Here is an 18,860-nt window from a genome sequence, read left to right on the forward strand (position 1 = left end):
TCTCAGGGTCATGCGTTCAGGTCCCACATTGGACTCCATGCTGGGTGTGGAGCCTACTTAAAAAAAAAAATATTTTTTTCTTATCAACGTACAACAGATACAGAAAAATGAGCAAATCATAAGTGCTTGATGAATTTTATTTTAATAAAGATTTTAATTTTTATTTTTTTAAGATTTTATTTATTTATGGGGCGCCTGGGTAGCGCAGCGGTTAAGCGTCTGCCTTCGGCTCAGGGCGTGATCCCGGCGTTATGGGATCGAGCCCCACATCAGGCTCCTCCGCTGGGAGCCTGCTTCTTCCTCTTCCACTCCCCTGCTTGTGTTCCCTCTCTCGCTGTCTCTCTCTGTCAAATAAGTAAATAAAATCTTAAAAAAAAAAAAAGATTTTATTTATTTATTTGAGAGAGAGACAGACAGAGGATAGTGAGAGAGAGAGCCTGAGCAGGGAGGAGAGCGAGAAGCAGGCTCCCCACTGAGTAGGGACCTCCTACTCGGGGCTCGATCCCAGGACCCTATGATCATGACCTGAGCCAAAGGCAGCCGCTTAACTGACTGAGCCACCCAGACAATTTTATTTTTAAGTAATCTCTCCATCCAATTTGGGGCTCAAGCTCACAACCCCTAGATCAAGCCACAATCTCCTGACTGAGCCACCCAGTCACCCCAATACGTGATGAATTTTAAAATAAGACACAACCTTTAAAATATAAGTCAGGTTAAGAAATAGATTACCATCACCCCAGAAGCTCCTTTTAGGCACTCTCCCAGCTAACACACTCACTCTCTTCCCCAAGGATAGTCACTATTCTGACTTTTTTTTTTTTTTCTTAAGAGAAAGAGAGAGAGTGGGGTGCGGTGGGAGGCAGAGGAAGAGGAAGAGAGAGAATCCTAAGCAAGCTCCATGCCCAGCTTGGAGCCCGATGCAGGGGCTCGATCTCACAACCGTGAGATCATGACCCGAGCTGAAATCAAGAGTCAGACTTTTTTAACCGACCGAGCCTCCCAAGTGCCCCATGACTTCTAATACCATTGATTTTTGTTGCCTGCTTTTGAAATGGATACAAATGGAATCATACAATACGTGCTCTTTTGTGTCTGGTTTCTTTTACTCAACACCGTGCACGTAAGAGTCACTCATTGTTCTATGGTATTCTGTTGTAGGAATATATCACTATTTATCCATTCTGTTGCCAACGGGCATTTGGATTGCTTCCAGGTCTTTGGCCATTATGAATAATTCTGCTAAGAACTCTTTCGAATATGCCTTTTGTGCAGGTACGTGTGCATTTCTGTCGAGTACGTACCTAGGCGTGGCTGCTGGGTCATGGGGTATGTGTATGGTTAGCTTTAGTATAAATCATTTTATTTTGCTAAAATCTAGAAAACCACTTGAAGTGATTTAAGAGTAAACACACCCAAAAGCAGAAATTTTCTAAATATAAACACACGTTCATTCTTCCTCAGGGTTGACCTGAGCAAACACCGTCATAGGCAGGACAATGGAATATCAGTCACGAAGTTACTGGAGTGTGATGTCTCACAAACATGACTTCTGAAGACACCATCTCCTGGGAGCTTCGGCCCTCAGGAAACGAGGTCAAAGTGAGCTTTCTGGCATTCCTGCCTGCTCCCGGGCTGGAATCTGGATGAACACGGCTTGTATCCCTTCCTTGGCTTTGGTCCCAGAGAAAAGCATTATGTTTGTTCAATTTTCCTCTACAGTCTGGAAATAAATTTGTTTGGGGTTTAGTAAAAAAAGTCTAAGGTATTTATTAGCACAGGGTACGAGGCTGAGTCCGTCGGTTCCTAGACGACACTTCTGTGCTCTTTCCTGGGGCTCCGTGGTTGTCTCCCAGGAGGGGCCACAGGCTTTGCCTATAACCAGGTCTTCTGGGGTGGCCTTGGGCTCATAAATGACCCCCGTCATAGCCCATCCCTGACCTGCCACCTTGAAATTTGAAATCAAACCAAGGGAACCCTGATTCAACCCACGGTCCTTCCAATCGGATGTTCTCGTGGCACAGGTTAATTTTAGAAATCCAGAAGATTTGCCCCCAATAAGGAAAACCTCTCAGGGAGTGTCCACATCAGATTCATTTCCTGGTCTCTGGACCGGTTGTCCACCGGGGTTTGGAGAAAACTTTCTCTCATAAGGAGGGACCTTCTTGCTTCCTGCCTGCCCTCAGGAATTTGAGGGGCTCACCAGAATTCCCGGGCCTCGGGGTTTTTATGCCCTAGTGGACCAGGCTCTAGGGAGGTCTCTGGTCTCAGCTTTAATTTCTTCCTACTTAGATTCCTTCTGTTGCTGCCTGATCTTTCCCAGGTCTCTCAAGTACTTAGAACATAGAAGGAGCAACTTTTGGGATGGTGTCCATTATGCCTTTGAGTACATATGTACAACCATCACCACAGTCAATTCTAGAACATTTCATCAAAGAAACCCCATACTCTTTAGCTATCAGCTCCCTACTGTCCCACCCCAGCCCTAAGCAACCACAAATCTGCTTTTGGTTTCTATAGATTTTCCTTTTTTTTTTTCTTCTTCCAAGTTCTTATCTAAATTCCAGCTCGTTAACATACAGTGCAATATTAGTTTGTTTCCAAGATTTTCCTATTTTAAGATTTCATACAAATGGAATCCTAAAATATGTGGATTTTTGTGACTAGCCTCTTTCACTTAGCATCATGTTTCTAGGTTCGTCCACGTTCTATCAGGTGACGTGCTGCCTTCCTTCTTACGGCCGAAACATATTCTGTTGTATGGATAGACCGTATTTTGTTTATCCATTTGTTCATTGCGGACACTTGGGTTGGTCGTCTGGATAGCTTCTTAAAGTTCATCCTAGCCTCGTGATCCTATTATTCTTAAACATGAGACCATCCTTTCCAAGAGTGGCATCGATTCAGGAGAATTGTGAGCAGGGTCTGTGATTGTAAGTTTATCTGATGTTTGCCAAAGACAAGCATTCCGGCCCAGCATCAGCCTGGTGCACATTCCTCTGCTCTTCCTCGAATCCTAAATGGAAACAAATGGCACCTCTTCCCGGGTCTAAATGAATTGCTAAAACCATAACTCTTCCTCCCTCTTTCATTTGCTCCTCTGCTAGCTCTTTCAAATAAAACTAAAACAGGAGATGCGTGGAGGATTTCCTTAATCAACCAGGAAAATGAGCACAATATTCTTCTGTGCACAAGGGAAGCCGCAGAGCTCACCCAAATAGCTGTTTCCCTTGTCAGTTACCTTGATCACTCCGAATACTTTCCAGTATGGTTTGACCCTCTCCGAGCATGTCACTTCAGTAAAGCTATCACGATGGTTGTTCTCATCTTCACCTCCTACATTCAACAGAATATTTAAGATGTGACAAGAAGATAACAGATCAGTAAAATAACATTAAGAAATTTCAAAGTAGCTTCCAAATAATCCAGGTCCCAGGAATCAGAGCTGTGCCTTTCTTTTTTTCTTTTTTTTTCTTTTGTAAGATTTTGTTTACTTATGAGAGAGAGAGAGAGAGCATGAGTGGAGGGGGAGGGACAGAAGGAGAGGGAGAAGCAGGCTCCCCACTGAGCAGGGAGCCCGATGCAGAATGCGGGTCCATCCGAGGACCCTGGGATCATGACCTGAGCCGAAGGCAGACGCATAACCGACTGTGCCACCCAGGTGCCCCCTTTCCCTCTTCTTTGGGGACCTTTCCTCAGTTCACCGGGGAAGCCAACTTAGAAACAAGGCTGAGCCTGTACCATGAGCATTTTGGGGCTGCGAGTGGACGTGATCGGCCTTGTGGACTGGTGAGTGGAGAAGGCTGGTCTGTAGAGGGATGAGAAATGGGACAGATGTGCTTGGAGGAGCCGAGATGAGCCGCTGAGAGACCTGCCGGTGAGGTAGCTCTTGGATCTGCTGCATTCCTGATGCCCAGCTGCATTCTTGCCCTGAAATGCATGAAAAATTCTTATGTTTTCTCAACAACAATAGTAATACTTACATAATCATGTAACACTGATAAAGTCCTTACCATGTGCCAGGCGCTGGTTTAAGTACTTCAGTGATGATATTCTCACAAGACCTTGTAAGGTCATGACCATTATTATCCCCACTCGACAGCTGAGGGAACTGAATTGCAAGCAGGTAACCTCCTGTTCAACGCTCCAAGGGGACACTTGGGGGCGGTACCCAAGTCCCCGGGGCTCTGCTGGTGGCATGGGGAGGATGTTGAGGGAGGAGCCAGGAACCCGCAGCCACAGACTGGCAGGAGGAAGGACCCCAAGGGTGCAAGAGAGTGTCCTTCCCTCTCTAGGGGAACAAGCAATTCCCCAGGTAAGCCTGAGTGACTCTGATCTCTGCCTCTGCCGCCTGCCGTCCTGACATCTGTCAGTGGGGAAGGAAGGGAAGATCTGGAGCTAGAAGGGATGTGAGTTACAGCCTCTCCCCCTCGGGGAGGGGAAGGGCCCCTGGCCGAGGGAATGGGGGTCGAGGGTGCTGTCCCTCGGAGATCCGGCCCCCTCCCTCCCCCCCACACTTTCGGTGACAACTCTCAGCAGGCAGAGGAGCAGCTGAGGGGCTGGTGACTGTCCTGTTGCCTCAGGTGGTTCTGGGGTGGCGACACTGGGCAGTCCTTCCTCTGGTGGTGCTGAGCGTGGCTGGTTCTACTGTGCACAGGGACAGGAGCAGGGCATCCTCCACACACCGGGGGGACGTCTAGCATCGGGCAGCCCAGAGACATACAGCTAAGAGCAATAGAGACTTACATGCAGACGTTGCAGACTTAGCACGGGGGCGAAGGTTACAGCACTGTGGTCACCGTCCCGCCACATGGGCCAGCGTGACACCAGAACACCTGGAGGCTTAGCCTGGAAGGACCTGGCCTGGGGTGCAGACCACCCAGAGCCTATCCTTTTGCCAGAGAAGACCCTGTCCTATTTGCTGTCCCATGCCTGCTCCCCTTGTCCCGTCCCTTCTTCCCTTTGCTCTGGGCAATGCAGCCACGTTCCCTCTGCTTAGCTCCGTGGCTTGTGTGGCCTCTGGGGTGTGGCTGGGCCCGGTGAGGATGCAGTCTGTCTCCCTAGCTCCCGGACTCACACACCTTAGGTGGAATCATGTGAAATGGGTGGTTTTGACCACTCTGACCTACAGAACTTTTATGTTCTCACAGGTCAACCTAAATGTAGGCCTTTGGTATTTGAAATATCTTGCGGCTCATTGTGGTAGGAAAATAAACAGAAAGACACAAAATAGGAAATATTGGGCGCGTAACAGACTCCCTAGAGATGGCGCAGGATGGTTTTCCCGTCCTGCCTGCCTTTCCCAGGGGCCTTCGTACAGTGAGCTTTGAGGAGTTTTTCCAAGGTTACCGCTTGGAGTGCTGTGAATGTCGGACCAGACAGCTCAGCTCAGACGGTAGCGACGCCGGGCCCAGCCTCATAGATTCTCCTTCCTAGCCTCACCCTCACATCTCTGCTCCCCCTCTTCTCTCCTTCCTGCTGCCTTTATTCTGCAGCGGCCTCTTGGTCCTGCCCTGACCCCCAGCTCCCATGAGAAAGAGTCTGGGCAGCTCAGGCTACTTGTCTGACATGGTGGTTGGCTTCTCCTCCGTCCTGGAGGCCCCTGGGTCCAGCCCCCTGCTCCTTGCCAGTTTCTCCCTGTCCTGGGTGTTTTGCCTGCTGTATTGCTCCTGGCCAGGCAGAGAAGTCCAGAAAAGTTCACTTTCCTCATCTCCACTGTGGGTTTATAGCTGAGCGGGTTCTCTCCTCAAGTCATGTATCCCTAAAGAGCAGGGGCCAACCTCTGGAAGCCCACCAGCTGCCTCCAGTCTCCCTATTGCTCCCCAGCCCCTGCACATTCCATCTATCTTTCAGGCCTGAGTCCCTGCTGGCCTCCCTCTGGGATCCCGTGTTGAGGCTGCGTGGTGCTTCGGTACCCACTCCCCAGCAGAGGGCTGATGACCACTGGCTGACTCCCCCTAAACCTGACTCCCCGGACTCTCTGCATCTCCCCTCAGGTAGCCTGTGGCCTCCACCCAGTTCATGTCAATGCATCTGGAATGGACTTCCCACTCAGCATCCTCAGAGGGAATCTGGTCAGAGAGCAGAGGATCTCCAGTCAGAGCGTGGGCGGCAGGCTGGGCCGAGCTGCTCTGGATGAAACATGGCTGCCGCCTTGGCAAAGGTCCTGCCCAGGGCTTCTCATGGGCCTGGGAGGTGAGAGTGCTGCTGAGTCATCCCTGGACCCCTGCTGGTCCCCCATGATGTTTGCAGACTGCAGCACCTGCATCCAGCCACTTTGCCAAGAGTGACGAACCCAGCCAAACCACCCAGTGGCACCCTCTTTTTGACACACCCTGTTTTATAGCTACTGGTTGTTCATTCAACCACTCACATCATTCAACAGAAATGTCTTAAACACCTACCACCTGCCGGTACCATTCTAGGCCTTGGAGACATGAGGTGAATAAGACAAATGAGGTCCCTTCCCCCGTGGAGCTCCTAGTCTAGCCGGGACAAACCAGCGATCATCACAGTCGGGTCTGTGGACTAGATCTGGGCCACAGATCTGTGTTACCAGGTTGGGATGAGTTAACACAGAAGTTGAGAGAAGTGTTTAGAAACTTCTAAGGCCATTTGACAGAGTAATTTGTTTGTTGAGTCTAGTAAAAAAAATACAGCTTCTAAAATAAAATAAAACAAAATACTCTTTTTTATTATATTTTATAAAAATATAGATCTTCAATGGTCTGGAAATTTAGAAAAATTCATCCTATGCTCTAGAAACGTTGAGAAGCTACACATTGCAATTTGTGCCATGAAAAACAGGATGGAGAATAATGGGAAAAACTTGGTCTAAGGAGGGTGGTATTTGATGTGACCTGAAGTGTAAGGCAAAGAGCTGGGGAAGGAGCTTTGCAGGCAAAGAAAGAGCTCATGCAAAGGCCCTGAGGTGAGTGAGAACCTGGAAGGGTAAAACAGAAGGGAAGTCAGTGGAGGTGGAGGCAGAAGGAGCAAGGGGAGGTAGAGTGGGCGGGCAGGCAGGGTGCATGGGCAGAGACCCGATCATGTGAGTGCATTCTAAAGGCAAGGAGAAGCTACTGAAGTGCTTCAAGTGGGCACGTGGCCTTCAGCACTTCCTACCCGCCCCTTTCCAGTAACACATGCAGAGCAGAAAAGGGACAACTTCATCCTGGACTCATAGTCAGATCCAGAAGGACATCATGATAGCAGTATTTCTACTGAAGTCTAATCCTCAGACAGGGGTTTTCAGAACAGCTTTCTTGTACAGGTCTGCAAACCTTTTTAAAGAAACTTCTTGTACCTTGGGCACTTACCGATTGAGACCAGATGCTGCCAGGATGGAATTTGATTTAAAGAAGGATTTTTGGAATGCCTGGCTGGCTCAGTCACTAGAGAATGCGACTCTTGGTCTCAGGGTCGTAAGTTCAAGCCCCACACTGGGCATAGAGTTCACTTAAAACAAAAATAGGTAAATAAATAAATAACATCTTTTTTAAAAAAATAAAGATTTTCTCAAAGATATTATATTTTGCAATTAGGAAAAAAACTAAAGAATGGAAAAAAGAATTCAAATTCATAATTTTTCTTTTTTCCTTTTTCTTAAAGATTTTTTTTTTATTCGCTTGAGAAAGAGCATGAGCTGGGGGAGGGTAGAAGGGAGAAGCAGACTCCCTGCTGAGAGGGGAGCCTAACATGGGATCCCAGGACCAGGGATCATGACCTGAGCCAAAGGCAGACTCTTAACAAACTGAGCCACCCAGGCACCCTAGGTAAGTTTAGAGTTTGAATTTCTCATTGTGAAATAATTACTTTGTATGTGAAGGGGATTTTCTACATGAGTTTGAAAGTTTAAGTTATGCCGTACAGATAAGTCATTTCTACCTCCTAGACCTGCCCGGAAGCTCTTAGTCCTGGTTTACAAGTTAAATAAGCCTTGATCAATTCCTAAGAAATTGTGGCCTTGAAATTTCTTTGAACTTTATTTCATTTTTCTGAAAATGGTCATGGAAGACCCACTACTGTTTTCTTGAATAATTAAAGCTTAAAATGCATATTAAATAAATAAATAGATGATCAACCATGATGTTGACGAGCGAGCAGTCACGCTTTGCTGGTGGGAGTGGAAAGCGGAGGTTATCTCCTGGCAATTTGGCGGTAGTAGTCAGAGCTCTTAGAAGTTTGATATCCCTTACCGTTCTGTAAATATTTCCTAGGGATAGAATCAGAGATAAGAGCAAAGATTTTTACACAGGGATATCGGTTATGGTGACATTTATAAAAATAAAACTTGGGACCGTCCTTAAAGTCCCAATAACAGAGACTTTGTGAAGTTATGGAGTATCCATATGCCACAATATTATGCATTCGTTAACCACTCATCACATAATGTTACTTGAAAAATGAGGCACACAAAGTTATATTTACAGTGTTTTTGGTTTTTTGTTAAACACACACATCCTTAGAAGGGCTTACATAAGACTATGAAGAATAATTATCTTCAAGTCATGGCTTATGGCTGATTTTAATTCTTTTTCTTTCCTATAGTTTAAAAATTCTCTATGATGTATGAGTATTACTTTAAAAATAAGTGATACTGATTAAAAAACAATGAAAATATTTAAAGCAACAGTCATTAGATACCATTCCATATTCATTACTTAACATAGATTTAAAATTCTACATGAAATGACCTTAGCCAAAATCTTACGGACTTTCATCAAGGGTATTTCTTTTTTTCTTTTTTTTTAATGATTTTTTTATTATATTATGTTAGTCACCATACAGTACATCCCCGGTTTCCGATGTAAAGTTCGATGATTCATTAGTTGCGTATAACACCCAGTGCACCATGCAATACGTGCCCTCCTTACTACCCATCACCGGTCTATCCCATTCCCCCACCCCCCTCCCCTCTGAGGCCCTCAGTTTGTTTCTCATAGTCCATAGTCTCTCATGTTTCATTCCTCCTTCTGATTACCCCCCCTTTCTTTATAAGGGTATTTCTGATATAGTCTGTTGATCCCTAGCCTGTGTGGTTGATGGGCTCTTCAGCACCTTTCGATCACATAAGTTATTTGGTTCATGGCATGTTCATCCAACATGAAAAATCTGAGCTAGCCCAGTGTGCTAACTGCCACTAATCTTATTGGTGACAAGCAGCTTCTGATAAGGACGGGTTAGAGAGGTGAGAATGAGGGCAAGTTTGGGGATTTGACTTCACTGAAACCATTTTCCTTGAGGGATTGGAAATCTGATCTGATTTCGTTTACTTCAGATCTTTGAACAAATCATTACACAGGTATTTCGGGTGGGAAGGAGTTAAGCCGAAGAGCAGTGCTCGATTTAACATCTGTTTTGGAACCACTTACCTATGGGGTTGCTGACAGCAACACACATTTTCTAAATACCTCAAGGAATGAAAGTAGATTGTCTTCCCATAAGAACAGTGGCAGATGAAAGTTGGTTATTTCTCTATATTCATTCCAATGAATGTTTGAGTAAAAAAAAAAAACAAAAACACAAAAAACACACAAAAACCCCGAAACCAAAACAAAACAGATGAAAGTGACCTCTTAAATTTGTCAGGCCTCTGTCCGAGGTGTGTGGCCCTCTCTAACTTCCAAGACGGCCTAGGAGAGATATTTATTTTGTAAAATAAAGTTCACAAAGGCAAAGATATCATCCACTTAGGCCAAACATTCAATAACTCCCACAAATGGATTGTGAACAGGGCCTAGACATACATTCCTTATTCTGGCCAGCAAAGGGTAGTTATTTTCAAGGTTAAGTAAAGGTCATCTCTCTCTGCCAATTGCCACTCAGCAGTGATGGAAAAGCACAGGCTAGAGCTAGGTGCCTGGAAATTTCACTTCAGAAACAAATGGCCCCAGTCTGTCTGTTCACTTGGGTCATTTCTGTTAGTTTTCCCACAGTTGTACTGGATCGGTAGTCAAGTAAAACGACAGATTTGTCACTGATAGAATCTCTGTCCTGGGTTGACAATTCTTTAATTTGTGGGCCTTTGTGGTCAGAGGCCATTATTTCTAATGGCCTTTTCGTCCGGCAGCACTTCGTCTATCGTCCACACACATTACATTTAATCTTCTCGTTCAATGAGGACAGTGAATTTGGTCCGAAGTAGCTTTCAGACTGGTTTCCTTAACTTCAGCAAATTCAAGGGCAAAAAAGTCTTAGAAGACACAAAAATGTGAAAGTCGAATACAAATAATCATGGCTTTCTGTTGTTACCAAGATCTCCACATTGATAATTCTAAATATTGAGGGACTTAAATGATTTGACTTCTTAAAATATGAAAAAAAGTTTACATCTCCCTTATTGGACCTTCAAAGCTATTTGATTGTAATGCTTCTGATGATTCCAGAGAGGAGCCTCTGAGCTTCTCCTTTTCCACTCAACAACTATACTTTGCTCCTCTGTGCTAGGAACTGGGGACCCAAGATGAGTCAGACAAGTTCCAAGGAAGAAAAGTAAAAACAAAGCGTGTGTGTGTGTGTGTGTGTGTGTGTGTGTGTGTGTGTGTGTGGCATAGAGGGCATTCGGAGGGAGGGACACACTCTGGGGTATTGGGTATGGATGGGGAGCAGCAGGGACAACTATGGGCCGGGATCTCATGATTCTAGGGGTTTCGTCTGCTTTACCTGATTCAATGCTCAAGATGATCTCAAGGTATGTGTATCCCTCCAGCGTGTGAGAAAACTGAGCTGGGGACGGGGACCTCTGCCAAGCCTCCCGCACCACGCAGGAGGTGAAGCGAGGACTCAGAGCTGGTGTTCTCATCCAAAGCTCAAACTCTTAACCTTTCAGGCTCTCCTCCTGAGGAGAGGGGCAAAATCGGAAAGGACTTCTGTGAGTGAGGTGGTCCAGTCCAGCGTTGGGGGGTACAGGGGAGCAGGTGTGGGTAGACAGAGACAGCCGTGGAGAGAGATAAGAGTAAGGCTGTGTACCAGCATGTTGGTCTCTCTCTCTCTCTCTGTTTCCCAAGAGGGATGGTTAGCTAACACAGTCCAGTTGAGGCAGTGGCCGCCTCCAGGTTTGGGGTATTCAGTCGCACAACATTGCCATCATGGACACAGTTTTCTTCTTTGTGCTGTGCCATCCTTAGCACTTGGGTTTTCAGCCTCCGACTTGAGGGACTACTTTTTCTTCTGTTTCTTGATTTGGACTTTAAGCCATACTTGATATTGGAGTAGCCTGAATAATGGCCCCCAAAAACATTGTGAGGTCCCAGGCCCTGGACTCTGCAAATGTCACCCTATAAGGAAATAGCGCCTCTGAATATGTGGCAGAGTTCAGGATGGTTTTGTTTTGCTATATAAACACTTTACTAAGATTGGCAAACCAGCCCTGTGGGCCAGTGGTCGGCACAGACACCCAGGACCCAGCAGCAAGCTCAGCGCAGCCTCCACGCCTCTCCCTCTGACTCCGAAGGGGTGAGCGTGTCGCCCTCAACCATTGGGCCTTTCTTGCTGCAGGTGATGGAGCGGCTTGTGTCATTTATGAATTCCATGGGAACCTGTGTGCACTGTCCCTGAGCACCTGTCCTGCCCAGCGCCTTGGTGACCCTGCACGTGGCTTATATCCACGATGGCAGTGCAGGTGGCAGCTGGGAGGAGACGAGCTAAGGATCTTGATGTGGGGAGATGATCCTTGATTATGCAGGTGGGCCCTAAATCCAATCACGAGTGGTCTTATAAGAGAGGCTGAGGGAGATTTGGTACACATGGAAGAGAATGCCATCTGTCTGTCCACTCAGGCCACTATAACAGAATACCACAGGCTGGGTGGCTTAAAAACAACAGACATTTATTTCTCACTGTTCTGGATGCTGCAAGTCTAAGATCAAGGAGCTGCACGTTCTGGGTCTGGTGAAAACCCTCTTCCTGGCTCATAAATGATCATCCTCTCACTGTGTCCTCACATCCAGAAGGAGAGAGGGAGCTCCCTGGGGTCACTTTTGTGGGGGCACTAATCCCATTCATGAAGACCCCACCCTAGGGACCTAATAATCACCACCCAAAGGCCCCCCCTTCATATTGGTGGTCAGAGGTTTGGATTTCAACAGATGAATTTTCGGGGGACACAAACATTCAGTCCACGATACCATGTGCCCACCGAGGCAAAGATCAGAATAATATGGTTGCAAACCGAGCAGTGCCGGCCCCCACCAGAATCTGGATGGGGCAAGGCACGGATTCTCCTGTGGAGCCTCGGGACGGAGCTCAGCCCTGCCGACGCCTTGATTTCGGCCCAGGAACACTGCTTTCAGACCCCTGACCTCCAGAACAGTGAGAGAACACATTTCTGTTGCTTTAAGCCGCTAAATTTGAGCCGATTTGTTATGGCAGCCCCAGGAAACTAACACAGTGGTACCAAGAATTGGTGGAAAAGCAGCACAAATTCGAGGCAGTGGTCCCCATGAGGACAAGCGTGAGATATCATGATGATTACCATAACTCAGGGGTCTACTGTGTGCCAAACACGTTTCTCTATAGGCTATAAAATGGGTGTTGTTTGACAGATGAAGAAACTGAAGGTCAGAGAGGTCAAGGAACCTGCCCAAGGTCACAGTGGTAGGAAGTGGTAGAGCTGGGAGTCAGGACTCATTGATGCCAAAGCCCTCGTCTTTTTATTGTGCATCTTGGAAGTTGGCCATTTTAATGTATATTTATTCACTATTTGCATAAAATATTGACCATTATTGGAATGCGCATGTGCACATTAAAGCCGCATGCCATTGCTTTACTTACCTACATTAGCAAAAGTGGGACAAGGGGCTTAGGGAGCCACATTGAGGCGGCTTGCTCATGTTTTGCTACTTTAGAAAAACAACAAAAATATACAGTGTCTTCCCTTCCCACACCAGCAAGGACAGACTGGCAGAGGGTCTGGGTTTCTGGGTTTCCGGCAGGGGGTGACGTGCGTGTGTGTCAGGTGGAAGTGAGTGGAACTTTCCATGAAGATCAAGCGACTTTGCCTAGGCTTGTGGTTTCCAAGGCCCACTATCCACATGTGTTCTGTGGCCTATTCCCAGCAGAGTCTTCAAGGACACCTGTTTCAAGTGCAGATTCCAGGGCCTTCCAGATTTACTAGAGCTGGGAACCTGCATTTTAACAGCTCCCCAGGTGGTTCTCGGCCACTTCAAAGTTGAAAACTGACATCCAAGGCTGTTCTGGTAATCAGCAGGGCGAAGACATTGGCTTTGTGCCTGAACACTGAAGGGAACTGTATTGTTGGGCTTAAGTTTGGCTGTGATTGGACAACCCCAAATTACAGGAGCTGAAACAAGAGAGAAGCACAGTTCTCTGTCCGAGTCCAGAGGTAAGCCACCCAGGGCAGTATGATGTCAGGATTTGGGCTCTTTCAATCTTTCTGCTCTGCTCTGTGGCTTCTATTCCTAAGGTCACTGAGTGATCTAAGGGGCACCTTGATTTCCAGTCATTAAATCCACACCCCAGACAGCAGAAATCGGGGGGCCGAAGCAGGGCATGATCCTTCCTTGAAAGACACTTTACAAAAGTGTCCGTCCTCCTCCCCCTTCCGTCCAATAACTGCCCAGAAGCAGCTGAGGTCGCACTGCCTTGCTGCAAGGGAGAGAGAGCTTTATTCAGGTCACCACGCACCTCGTTGGAAGTGGGGAACCACTTCAGAGGAGGGTGAGAGATGGAACACTAGGGAACACAGAAGCCCCTGCCTCAGGGTGGATGTCCACCGCAGCACTGATGCCTGGGTGTCCAAAGACAGGGACAGAGGGACAGGGGGACAGAGGTCTGAGAGTTAACGTGCAGCGCCCTGAGAGGGGGGCCTAGAATCGGGGAGGTCAGCAGGTGGCCTGTGGACAGGGAGCGTGAGGCTCACGAGCCCGAGGCAGTCTCCGAGCAGGGCAAGAGAGGAGGTGGGGCCATGGGCCTGGAAAGGGCACAGTGGCAGAGACAGCAAACATGATGGATTAAACGCCACTATCGTCTCTCCTGTTCTTGGCTAGCATAAGCATAAACAGTCCAAGGGAGGGCAAGGAAGCCTCCCTCCCCTCTCCAATGAATGATTCTGAAATTCCTGTCAACAGTGGACAGTGGGAAATCAAAACATGTTTAGTAAGATTTGGAAAAAATGGAACATGGTGACATTTCATACACGCCAGAAGTGAGGAGCACTTCTGACCCAGCTGTGTGAGTCACGGCTCTCCGGAGAAACAGAACCAATAGCGTGCACATAGATACAGAAGAAGAGATTTATCATGGGAGTTGGCTTTTGTGCTTATGGGGCCTGCGATATGCCACCATCTGCCCCTTCGTAAGCTGGAGAAACCAGGAAAGCCGGTTGTATAACTCAGTCCAGATCCGAAGGCCTGAGAACCAGGAGCTCTGATGTCCCAGGACAGAAGACGGATGTCCCAGCTTAAGAAGAGAGAGAGCGTTCACGCTTCCTCCACTTTTTTGTCCTATTCCCGGCTCTCAAAGAATCGGATGTCCACCCACGCTGGACGGGGCAGCTCTTCTTTACCTAGTCTGATTCAAATGCTCATCTCTTCTGGAAACACCCTCACAGATACATTCAGAAATAATGTTTTACCATGTGTCAAGTTGACGCATGAAATGAACCATCAGACCGGTATAATGTTAGTGAACTGTAAGAGTGTGTTAATAGATAAGACCTTTTGAAGATCAGTGTCTTAAAAATGTTCAAGCCCTTTGACCCTGGAACAATTCCCATGTCAGGAACCTCGCCCAAGGACACAATGTCACAAAGCTTATCCACAAAGATTTCTGTTGCCTGTTTCTAATAGGGGAAAACAGGAGACAACGTAAGTGGCCCGTGTAGGGAAACCATGGTCTTTCTCCTCGTATTTCTGCCTCAGTGGCTAAAACAGTTCTGCCTTCTTGGGAGAGGATTAGGGAACACACTCCCGCACTCTATCCACACTCCTTAACATCCACGGGGAGGGCTGTGACTTATCCGACGGGTGAGAAATGGTAACCCGTGGGTTATCTGCTATCTGCCAGGACCACCCGGGTGGCAGCCCACCACGCTCTCCGGCGCGTGCAGAGGGCTGCGCCAAGTCGAGATCTGCAGGCCCAGCCCTCCTGCTATCAGATTTCAGGAAGAAAAGCTTGGTTTGGCTTCATTTTCATGCAGCACTTAAACATCTGGCCCCACCAGTAAAAAAGCGGACACTGTATTTGATTTCCCGTCTGGTGCTCGTCCTTCACGGAATAGTGGCAAGGAGTGGCTGTGCTCACCCCGGAGCATGCCCACCCATGGTTCATTGAGAACAGACAGAAGAGGGGTCCTGGAAACCAGTGTCAGAGGGCAGGATGGGGCCTCTCGAAGTAGCCACAGCAGCTGGTGTGGGCTGACTCACAGCTGCTTCTAATGCGCAGGGGCCACATAGACAGGCTTTATCACACAAGGGGGCCGGCCTGGCCAACTATGGCACGACTGCAGTGTGACAGCTGAGTCACTGGGAGGCTTTGGCTGGCGTTGTCCAGTCCTGGCTGTATGGCCCTCTGTGACTGTGACCTATACAAAAGCAGAGCTCGAACACTGGATTTGCAGAAATAGCCTGAGACAGGTATTAAATTATTGGAGAAACACAGTTTTTCTCCTGGACCATGTGAAAGATGTAAATCTTGGTTCACAAATGCACCTGCTCAGGAATTATGACTTAATTTCTAGAACACCATCACTTTGATCTCTGTGGCTCCTTGGGTTCCTGAGATTTCCATTGTATTTCTGGCACATTGGGTCTTACGTGGTGCTGAGGAACGGAGGGGGAGAGAACACTCAGTCCTTGGTCATAAGTCCACACAGGTGACCACTGAGACACCCACTGCCTCTGTGTGGCTCCATTCTGATTTGGTGGCTATCTCAAAGTGCTGTTTTTTTGAAAAATGAATTTTGGTTGCGCCTAGATGGATTAGAAAAGGTGGGTAAGTAAATTTCTTTCAAGAGACAGACTGAGTGAGCAGGGGAGGCGGAGAGAGTCTTAAGCAAGCTCCATGGCCAGGGGAGCCCATCGCAGGGCTCCATCTCACGACCCTGAGATCATGACCTAAACCGAAATCAGGAGTCGGGAGGCTTAACCAACTGAGCCCCTAGGGAAGAAGTACATTTCTGCCCATTCCGAACAGTAACCCAACTGAATTTTACACTGAATGAGGAGATCTTGACAACAGCCACAGCCTGACCTGCTCCTTGGGAAGACAAATCAAGAAGAACCCCTTCTTTCCTGCCTCCCCTTTCCCACATCCAATTCAGTCTCCACTGCAGTGACTGGCTAGGAGGGAGATCTGTATTGTCCTCCGTACTGGGTCTGGCACAACTGTGGTAGCACTAGATTTATTTGGGTTTTCTAAGTTCTGTGGGCCTGGGGCTGATAATATATTGACTGTCCCACTGACTCCTTGAAAAAGTGGGATGTAGAAGAAATTTGGGGTCGGATCAGCTTCCGTAAGGAGGGACCCTGGTTCTACCGAGATCTTAAGCATCAGCTTCTGGACAAAACCCAGGCTCCTGATTGAGATCCTGCTCAAATAGGGAAGGTCAAGAAATTAGGAAGGGAAGAATTTTGGATTTGAATTCTCTAGGCTTTCCATTTAGGTGATTTCATATTTGGACTTTCATAATGAAATTCTTGTTGAGAATCTAATTATCAGAGGGGGTTTTGTTAAATTTGGAAATTTCATACTGCTGACATTTTGGGGGTATTTTATGCTATTATTTGGGCTTACTGTAAAACACAGTGTCTTCCATTTTTCTTGAATTAGAACACGCAGCAGGGAAATGCATCACATATCCTGGCCCTGTAACCGAAGCACAATTTTTACAAAATAAAAACCTCTCAGCTGGGGTTCCCATGAAAGCAGAGCCTGCGACAAAGGCTTGTGTGTAGGCAGTTTATTTGGAAAGTGACATTAGGAAGGAGTGGGCAGCAAGGGAGCAAAACTGAGAAGAGCCAATACAAGCATGCGTTACTGAGGTCACCGTTGCTATGGTGACCGCAGCTCAGTCTCCCAAGGCCTCCCAAGCTGAATGAATTCAGCTCACAAGGGCTTTGTTGGGGGATGGATGCCTGCCCCACAGTGAGCTCCACGGTGTCCTTTGGATGTTGACCGCCCCCCCCCCCCCAGGGCACACTGTTGAGTGGCACCTGTGTGGACGTGGTCAGGGTGGAATGGGAAGGATCTGCAGTGGCCACAAGAGGTATTCAATCAAGATGTTTATCCATACCAAGTGCCATACTGTATCCTATGCTAGTTCACACACACACACACACACACACACACACACACGCACTGTAGCTGAGGCCCACTAAGCATTGGTTCTCAAAGTGTGCCCTGGAGACCCTGTTTCAGGGGGTCTGTGAGGTCAAAACCAATTTTATAAAACCATTAAGCTGCTATTTCTCTTTTCTGCGCTCATTCTTTCACAAGTGCGCAGTGGTTTTCCAGAGACTTTGTGACGTGTGATATTGGAACGGATTGAATACAGAAGCAGATCGGAGAATGCAGCTGTCTTCCATTAACCCAGACATTTAAAGAGATTTGTAAAAATGTAAATCAATTCTATTGGTCTTGCTAAATTTGTTTTGGAAAATGGTTATTTTTCATAAAATGTTAAATATATCAAAATGTAATAGGTTTAGTATTTATAAACAAATGTTTTTAAAATTCCTATTTTAATTTCTAAATATAATCCACATATGTGAAAGCTCTTTGGGAACACTCTTTATGAGTGTAAAGGGGTCCTGAGATTTTAAAAAATGGTGAGAATCACTACACTAAACTGACCAAGACCGTGGAAAGAATTGCAGCCCTAAACTGAGAAACACTGACATATTCTCTTATGAGCTGTAAGAACAATGTGGTTGGGAAACAGAATGAGGAGTTCATAGGAGGCCTGAGGTGAGGTGGGGTACTGGAGGTAATTAAGGGCCTTTTCTGGCCCATTTCAAAACCTTCTTAGGCCTATCACTGGCCTGAGGGGAATACAAAGGGATGATGTTGACCTGGGCAGGAGTCTCATGAAGGTTGAGAGGACTGCTCTGATAACCACCCATTCTTCCAAAGAAACAGCTGCTCCCAGGTTGACCACAGGCTGTTAAATCCAATGGATCACAGCACGAAGTTCTCAATCCTGGCTGCATGTTGTTAAGTGTCCAGGAGTCATTAAAAGCTATCCCTCCTTGGGCCCCCCTCCAGACTAATGAGTTAAAATTTCTGGGGATGGGGCATAGGCACAGTTTTTTACCTTTTTATTGATGTATAAGTTATGTCCAGGGCACAGATCTTGGGTGGGGGGGATGGCTGGAACAGCTGAAGGGGATTAAGAGGTACAAACGTCTTATAAAATAAGCCACAGGGATGTAATGTACAGCATAGGGAATACAGTCAATAACACTTGTATGGTGATGGACAGTAACTAATCCTATTGTGGTGAGCATTTTGTAATGCACGGAAGTATCGAACTGCTACCTTGTACACCTGAAATTAATATAATATGGTATGTCAATGATGATTCAATTTTAAAAAGCACAAGTTAAATCATATTAATGCTGTGCTTCTGTTATGGCCAAGTAACTACAACCCAGATCAAGATGTGAGGTATTTTTAGCTTCCCAACAGGTTCCCTCATGCCTCTCCTCGTTGACACCGCTATTATATATTTATCACCAAAGGTTCATTTTTTCCTGATTTTAAGTTTCACATAATTAGAATCATACAGTATATATTCTTTTATGTCTGTTTTTTTTCTCCCCCAACATGTGTGTGTGATATTCACTCATGTTGTTAAGCAGAGCAGTAATTCTTTCTAGTTTGCATGGCTGTATGGTTTTCCA

Source organism: Ursus arctos, unplaced genomic scaffold, assembly GCF_023065955.2.
Source record: "Ursus arctos isolate Adak ecotype North America unplaced genomic scaffold, UrsArc2.0 scaffold_4, whole genome shotgun sequence".
NCBI lineage: Eukaryota > Metazoa > Chordata > Mammalia > Carnivora > Ursidae > Ursus > Ursus arctos.